Raw genomic sequence first — 10,201 nt, forward strand, 5'->3', positions numbered from 1 at the left:
CTATTTAACAAACTTAGGAGTATAATATATTTTTATAGTATATAATATAATATGACTCTACATATAGAATATAGATATACCTATATATACCTTGTACCTATGTCTCTTAATGCAGTTATTTGATTTTGGCTAAACTCTGCAGTTTGCATCATTTATGGGACACCTATTCAGCTCAGGCGCGCGTAACTATAAAATTTTTATTGGGTGGAGTATGTTTTGATTTAATAAGTAAGAGGCTTTATACACACTTAATGAAGTTTTCAGTATTAATATTAATAATATCAAGTATAAAGTGAAACTATATAACCTATTTTTTGTTGAAATCTGGATCATATAATATACCTAAAGGTTACAGTGGTTATACTGATTGTAGTATATATATTTTTTGTGGAAATATACCGTTGATGAGAGATGTTTCATTACCCAAAACACTCCCGCACGGACGTCACTGATTTTAATAGCCATCAGTTTCGAGTACACCGTTAAAATTTATATTAAATTATGCGTGTATTACAAATGACGGCGGGTACAATTTTAATTACTGACCGATAAATATTCGCATCTATATATTATAAAATATGCTATAATATATTTATTAGATTTTTTTTTTTTACTCCCAAAAACCCTAAAGAATGCACAGCAAATAATTTTATATATAATTTGTACGAACCACGTCGTGGTTTTATCGTCGTCGTTGCGTATATTAAACGACTCTTTTGAGGGTGTGCGGGTGAGTCGCATATGCTACGGGCGTATGGATGGGCAGTGACGAGAGAAGCTTCTACGCACGCGCGCCTTTATAAACGGCGGAATAAGTCACGTATAATTTCTGGAATGCCCGTAATCTACTCTTCCAAATGAAACTGGGGTGGAATGCGATGCGAAAGATGAATATTTCATAACATCACCGTGGCATAGCCGACCCGAACCGCGGCGCGTCCATTGAAATGTCGAGAATCTAATAAACCGTATATGTATATACGTGTAGTTCAAAGTCATTAAACGTATATACGCGCTGTTTTCTTCGTAATGTATATACCTATATATTATATATAATATATATATATATATTTTTATATGTATTTATATATTTCTGTCGGAAAGAAACGATACCTACCCATATTTTCATTGGGTTTTCTTGGTGATTACTAAAAGCTACCAATAAATAAATATATATATATATATATGATTATACTTAAAAGTATATAGGTACGTGTTATATAATAGAATTTAGTTCAGAGTTCCTAAGTCCAGAAGGTGTAATCGATTCTATAGAAATACAAAAATTCCGATCTTATAATATAAGATGTATATAATATAGTCTCATAATTTAAAATTCCACTTAAGTCACTACAAAACGTGTTTGATACTTTGATGTTTTGAATTTTCTTAGAACAACACTATATAAAATATAGTACATTTTAATTATTTAAGTATGATACCATTATACCAACCTACGAGTGTACGTTTTCCTATTAATTTTACCTGGCAAATGCGATGTAACAATAATAAATATGATACCTAATATTTATTTTTAACAGCATGTCTTACTTTGGTTTTATATTGATCCATAAGTGTTGATATGATCTAGTGATACCTACTATATTGGGTCATAAAAATATCGCAATTAACAATTTCTGATATAATAAAATTTGCTTTTGATACAATATTTTACTTAAAAGTATGTCATTATTTTTAATAAGTTTTTCAGATTTTTCCGAATCTTACAAAAAATATTAAAAGCTGTGAGTGTGTAAACCCCACAACCGAGGTTAGGTTAGAGTTGCTAGAGTTCTGCCTCAGGATAAAAAATAAATCGGTATTGCTCTGTCAATGTTATCAAAATTTGAACTTCATGTGCATACAAAAAGAAAATTGTGCTTGTATATTATCATGTAGCTTTCCATATAAGAACACATTGTGTATTTGGACAAAAATATCAATTTTTATTTCCTGAAATGTATATGAATGGTAACATTGAAGATTGAACCACAGTCATTAATTATAATGGGCTTAAATATGAAGATTTGGAATCTATCTTTTAAAATATAATTGCTACATACAAAACTTAGGAAATATCCAAGGAGTTTACTCTGTCTACTATTGCGATTATCAAAGTACCAATAGACTTAAAAAGATAAAAAGATTAGTTAAAAAGATTCAATGTTAAAATGACAAAAAGGTATTATAAAATGTAAGTGACAATAATCAGGCGAGTACAACATTATAACTTTCTTGTTGGTAGTTAAATTCATAAAATACAAGCTGTTTTGATTATGGTCAATGAAAATCTTACATTCATACAAAATACCTTATTTAAACATGAATACAACTGATTCGCTTGATAATTATTTATCATTGCTGAATGGTGTCACGGATGACTAATTGGTTAAGTCAGAAATCTATTGATCTGTATTAACCATGTTCTTAAAAGGAAACCTTCCAAAAACAAGCCCACATTCACTCTTGTACTCCTTGTCATTCAGTAACAGTTTTGCGTATTTTTGATCGCTATTTTAACTAGTATCAATTGCTATGGAACCTACCAAGTAAACAAAACTAGCAAATAACTCAGATAACATAAACTCATTAACTATCACAAAGATCAAAGGCACCCAAGCGGTTTGAATAGCTTTTATCTAAATTAATGGTTGACCTAAGCTGATTTAACTGATGGATAGCGTAGGAATTATATTAAACGACTTTGGTACTGTAGGTTTATTATCGCCCCTGTACCCTAAGTAATAACTACGACAACAAATAGCACATACATGTTATAATTTATAATTTATTTTTTTATTAAATACTACTAACATTAATAAATAAATTATATAATAAAACAAATTTAAAAAACAGTATTTAGGTAATAATAATAACAATAATTTTACGTATCTATATATATATATATTTATATAAAATTAAAATTAAGACTGAGAACAAAATGTATTTTAAAAGAATCTTTATCATTAAGAATTCATCATCTAGTAAATTCCGACATGTAAGATAAAAATAGACGTTAAAAAGTATAGTCGTTGAAAATTCCTATCTGTTCCTCGGCGTTTTTTATTGCCTCGTTTGGCCAAACCCCATATTCTCTTTACATTTAGTGTATAATGTGGTCTACAATTCACGAATCCACGAAATTGTATTTTATGATTAAAATAAAATCCTTCTAGTAGTTAAAAATTACATTAGGTTATTGTTAGTTATACATGATATTATATCGATAATATGGGCTATGTCAAACCTGCAGTAGCCAATTACAAGGCCAATTACTGTATATATTGAAAAAAAAATTTAAAAATGTCTTGTCATTCCTAAATTATTGACCGGTTAATATTAAAAAAGATCACACATTTAGGTTAATTAGAATGTTTATTAATAATATGGACCAAAACGTCTCAATTCCACTAAATAATAAAAAATAGCTACTAATTTTGTATTTTATAAGTACATATATTTATATTCATCATTATATAAGATAACTATTACATGTATTTAATTAATAACCACCGAAGTGATGACTTGGGTATTTAAACGGGTATAAAGAATGTTTTAATCACAATAACTACATTAAATTATGGATTACTATCTATTTTTTTTCCATCCTTACTTTAAAGCACAAAATATCCAATCGTCCAATGTGACAAAATTGGAATTAAATTTTATTAAATATTTAGTTTAGTTTAGTATGATGTAACATAACTTGGAAGACACATTTTGTTATTATTTTTCTCAGTGATAAAGAAAGTTGAGTTAATTTATAAAGGGCTAATTCAAAGGTATAAAATTATAAATATTAGTATGTAAGACGTTTAATTTATTGAGCTTGTTTAATATATTTATGATACTTAAAATTATTTTTTTACTCTTTGAAAGAAAAATAAACTTATAAATTGTGTAAAATAGATTATTAAGGTTTATTTTATCGATTTTCTCAATATTTAATTTTTTTTTCATATTTCATAAAAGCTGTTTCTAAACATAATATATTTATGAAAAATATTATTTTTTGTATGACCCATCATTTAATATAGATTTTCAACATAGATTTTTACAAGAAATTAGAAAGCAATTCAAAGTTGAAAAACCCGCAAAACATAAAAAGAAAGTACACAAGAGTTAAGTTTAAAAACTTAAAATTATATGATCAATAGTCATTAGACACAAGTACACTTTTGATACTATAAGATAAGCATTATAAATACAAAAGTTTAAAGTTGAATACTGTCTCGAGCAGTCGGGCACGTATTTATTGTTAATCACAAAGTGTTTATACGCGTTGATATGATGGATGCCTTTGCCTAAATAATAAAATAACACGTACTTATCAAAATATTACATTTACATTTCCATGTATAAATTAAAATATAAAATGTACTGAATCATAACAACAGCATATTTTACTTCTTATAAATGATAATTTACCTAAAACATTTGTCTATATAATTATTGGCTATTATACTAAACAAACTTAAGTCTATATAGATACCCACTCTAATACAGAATTTTTCACGTAATTTAATTTATTTATTCTTTTATATATAAATAATTGATTTTATTCTAGATCCCTTTTTTTATTACTATGAAAGCATTACCTACGTTGTTCAATCTAATTGCTTTCATTTTTTCGATATGATTGAATATGAGGGTTTTGAGGACTATTGTTATCCCTATAAATTGCAGTTTTTTATACTGCTAATTTGTTTGAAGTGCAAAATTAATTTTTGCACCTTTTGAAATAAATGATTTTTATTTTTTTGGTTTTTATTATTAATAATAAATATTATTGTTGTCTTGAGCGTTTTAAGAGAATAAAAGCATTATAATAGTTCATACAGTTATTATATACATATATATATTGATAAATATTCCTTTTTACTTGATTATAACGTATTTTCGTAATAATCATAAATAACGCGTAGATCTTTAGATTATTTTTCTCAATTTAATTTGTTGTATTGTACAGGCTTTAAAATGCATTATCAATAAAGAGAAATGGTTCAGACTAAGATGTGTTTTTGAAATATTATATAGAAATTAATTTCATTCAAAAATAAACTGCCAACTTTATAAAGATTAAGAATTTGTCCCGTTTAGGACTTTGAACTATTTTCTGAACTAAAAAACTTGTATTTATGGAAGATCTCAAAAATTTGCATTTATAGACTGCATGTGTATCATACATATAGAGATATTATATAATTATTTTTGGACATGTATTTAGATAAAAGAATTAACATATTTGAATTTTAAAAAGGTAATTTTTAAATTAATAAATGAACGAATTACATTTTTTTCAAACAATTTTATGCATCATTATAGTTCCAAAGCCCACCGACATTAATTTTATAATAATTTGATTTATTCTTAAAATTTACATACATTAAAAAAAAAAATAATTTTAATGGCTGTCGATCGTGGACATTAGTTATATGAGCAAAATATAATATAGTTTATGGTACAGAAATTTGTCACTAGAATAATGGCTTAAAATAATTGATTTTATTATTACTTTGACATGTTTTTATCGTCATTTCTCTTTAGTTGTTAATGTGAAAAACGCGCCAGGTATAACCATGGTTACTACAGTAATGCATGTCCGACTATTACTACGGAGTATATATATAACCATAGTTACTACAAAAATTCGAGTCTAACAGAGTACCACAGATAATATTATATTATATATATATATATATATATATATATATATATATTATTAGTATTATTTTTTGTTCTATATAATAATAGGGGACGATTTTGTCTTCAAAACTCAAAAAAATAATGATATTTTTTCACCCGTTCGTTTTATTATTTTTCTTTATTGGTATATTATGTCGTTCACATTCGCTGACCTAATATATTATATTTTTATTCCTATACAATCGTATCGTGTGATCTAAAAAAAAATATATTGCTGCGCTTAAATTATTTTTAAAATTCCTTATTTAAATTATTTCAATCTAGACACTTGTAATTACGCATATTGATAAGATAGATTATTACTCAAAGTTTTAATGATATGTATGTTTAGTTTTAGCTAAACTTAATTTAAACGCTCGGGACAGAACTTGCAGACAGTCAATAAGAAAATTAACTACGTTTATGATAAATGCGCGTATACATCCGTGTACAGTTGAGAATTATCTTTATACGACTATGTAATTAGTGTAGAGTAAAGTTACAGTATAAAATTATACATGCACTACAGTATCTGTTTAATTTAAATTTCAAAACTTGTAATTTTCTAAAAGATCACCAATAATTAATAAATTATGTACAAATATTATAAATGAAAAAAAATTTTTATTAATATTTTTAATATTCGTCCCTTTGCTAACTTAAAACTTTATATTTAGGCACGTAAGGTACCAAATATTTCATGTTTTACAAATTCAACTATATCATAATATACAACGTTATATTAGTATTAATATTACTGATAAAAAAATGAGTATACCTATGTGGACAATTTTTTTAAAAGAATTCAGCTATTCTGTACTTTCAATTTAAAATCAAAATTTTTTTTTTTGTCATAAGTCTATAAGACTATATTTATATACCAACTGTAGTCAGCAAATAAATCGATCTTAAATTTGTTCGTTCTCATTTATATCTGTAGCATTAATTCAATGTTTACTCAACATAATTGGACCATCAGCAATCACAGACATTAAATAATTTACGAAACATATACTCAAATTGTGTCAATTAAATATTGACGAGGTACCTCAATACCCGAATAGGCTTACCGTGACGCTATGATTTTTGGAAGGAAGAGAGTGGTGATATCACATAATATTATTATTAAAACGTCACATGCAAACCAATAATATGGCTCGTAATATAGATGACATGCGAACTTGCTTTACTGCCGGGTCGCGCACCACCGAGTTTAGCGGGTAGTTTTTTTTCTGTTGATTGATGGGCGTCGGCCGAACTTTTCCGACGACAATCGCCGCCGCTACGGGACCTCCGCAGTACAGCGAGTGATTAATTGCGAAAACATAATTTATATATTTTATATGTGTGTGTGTGTGTTGCATGTATACTTGTGAGGACATATTATATTGTTCACCCCGCGGGTATACGTGACTTTGGACGACAAAAATGGCTCCCTCCGGACTGGCGGCAGCGTATTGTTTTTTAAGCAGACAAACGATGCAAGGATTTTGTGGGTGTATAGGGGTAGGTATGGTGAGGATGGTTGACGGGTGTTTCACCAGGATAGAATATATATGTTATTATATACGGTAAGCCCACCCTGCAGATGAGAGACGACAGCTGCCAGTAGAGGAGTACATTTAAGTATGTATATATATAATATATATATATTTATAACAACCTGTATATTATATTATACGCGGGCTACATGCAAGGTTTTCGTGATATTCTGTTTTTGACATAATATATTAATAAACACCCACGTGTATATATATATATAGATACACGCGCGCGTGTGTGTGTGTTAAGTGTCATTGGGTACTGGTACATTTACCTGTTTCATTTTATGAAATAACGACCAACCGTATTAATACACAGAATATAGTATAGGAAGGTAATATTATATTGACGACCAGCATCGAATTGAATGGTGACAGCTGACAAGTGACAACGGTTTGCGCACAATTTGGATATTTTACTTGAAATTTAATAAACACTGTTGGCACACACACTTATAAAAAGAATATATGCACATTTGTGCGCATTTTGAAATAATTATTCTTATTTAAAAAACATATTGAAACTACATTCACGTAAAAAAATAATACTTCAGTAAATCATTTTTAATATTGTTTAGACAAATATGAACTGTATTTGTTATGTTGAATATACCGAGGTGGCGAGGTCCGAGTCTGATTGCAATGGAAAACAACGTTCCATAGTGCAACCACGATTAATTCAACGGCGAGAATCCGGGCTTTACAAATCTATGAACAAATGCAAATACTAATTAGGTACCAGGTTAAAAATCAGAAACATATTACCAATTTTTTGTTACAGAAATAATCAAAACTACCACATTTAAATCACTTAAATTACAATTACCCTCTCAATACAAATATGTAATTGAAAAAAAATGAAAATTAATATTTATCACATTTCTGTGATTAGGGGGGGGGGATATCTGAAAACTTCGGTGTACTATTGCAATATTTGATAGGAATTTATGGCTGCACCACTATATTCAAACTTCAAAGGATACCCTACATTGGATACACTTATATTACCTAAATCTAAACTAAATACGCTTATGCATGTATATAAATGTAATGCATTATAATTCACAAAATAATAATATTAAAACTCTACGCACAGCAGGCTACGCATGCCATCATTTTACTAAGGTTTCATTGAGATTTTTCGAAAACTATAGCCATATCATAATATGAAGATACAATAAACCCTAAATAATAAATAAAATACACAGAGGGAAATGAAACTTTCCATTCCTGCCCTGAGCTTGTGAATTATAAAGTTGACTTTGTGTATCCTACTTTGACCGCATATCGTCCACCGGAGAAGGTCCTCAAACTGGAGGTGATTAAAATTCGTTTAGTCATTGTATAACACTATGTATTTTGCATGTACTCGTATAATATTGTAATACAATTTCGTAAACAGTACGACGGCGCAAAAACGATAGGTATTAGCCAGTAAATGTACTAAATCTGAAATATTTAATTTGAAATTGTTCAATTAAAACGTTTCAATGAAATCATAAAATATGTAAAAAATATTATTTTTTATATCCTGATATGGATAGATAGTTTGTATTGATTAGTAATTAATGATTATAATTTATAACAGACATTAATAATGAATAAATTATCAATGTTGATAGCTGCGGAGTTCCATAATTCATGAATTACCTTTTTAACTGTTATAAGTTATAAGTTATACCTTATAAGTTTATAACTAGGTATATCAGTTATTATATAAATTTAACATTGGTGAAAATTAAGTAAAATTATTTGCAAAAGGGAAACTAACAAATTTAAATATAATATAAAAACAAACCATACCACGTAAAATATCATAAAAAAAATGTTTCATTTTCCTCAAAAAAACGTTGTATTATAACATTTATTATTAATATTAACATTATTAATACTATATAATTTTTTCCTTTTTAACTAATAAATTTTGAAAATTAAGAAAACTTGGAAAGTTTTTGTTAAAAATTGTTGGCATTTATGTTTAAATACCTTTAACTAATCTCTATATTGAATAATAATCAAAAGTTTAAGTACTCCAATATAAGAATCAATCACAACCTTCATGGTGATTAGTGGTAAGATTTCCTACATAATTTAATTTATTTTTATAGTATCTATGATATGTGGCCCTGAATCGTGATTAGAATTTATACTAACTGTTCATAAAAAATAATTAATAGTTTTTTCTTAATAAAAATATTTAATTATTTAATTATTTTTTTAAAATTTTAAACTTACTTATCATGATTTTTTATAATTTGTAAATTTAAAATACCAAAATTATTTTTTATTACATTTCGGGCGATTAGAACATTTTTTTTTTTTAAGAAAGGGGCTAAGATTCTTAATTGTATTACTTATTTGTTATGTCTTTTGCCTTTTGGAGCCAAATAATAACGTTAATATTTGTAATTTGTATAAATGCATTTAATTATTGAGTATTAACAAATTTTTCCTTGTTAGTAAACTAGGTATCTGTGTCATTAATAATAAATAATTATTATTAACTTATAAAACTAGTATCATTTTATAAAATAGATAATATTATGATTTGAAATAATTATCAAACCATAAAAAATATAATATAATTATAAATTATAAAATATAAAATGTCTTCAAATATTATTCAGAGGTCAGCTGTTTTATTATTTCTGAATTTCCGATGGAAGATTTGATGTCATGAAATGGATAAAATAGATGTTTATTTCATGAAATTAAGTTTGAATAATATAGTATGAATATGATGGATATTCATTTCATAAAAAATACGATTACATTAGTTGGTGCTGCCAATTATAGATATTGTGAATAGTCTTAACCATTCTTTGTCCAACTTTTTAATTTACACAACCATAATGTTTTAAAATTGTGTGCGCAAATGGCAAATGGTCTATTCAATTTCAGAAAAATATCCGAAACGCTCTCAAACAATTATTAGTTATATCGAATCTCCACGACGTGACGAAAAATGAAGATGG

This window comes from Aphis gossypii, chromosome X (assembly GCF_020184175.1).
Source record: "Aphis gossypii isolate Hap1 chromosome X, ASM2018417v2, whole genome shotgun sequence".
Lineage (NCBI taxonomy): Eukaryota > Metazoa > Arthropoda > Insecta > Hemiptera > Aphididae > Aphis > Aphis gossypii.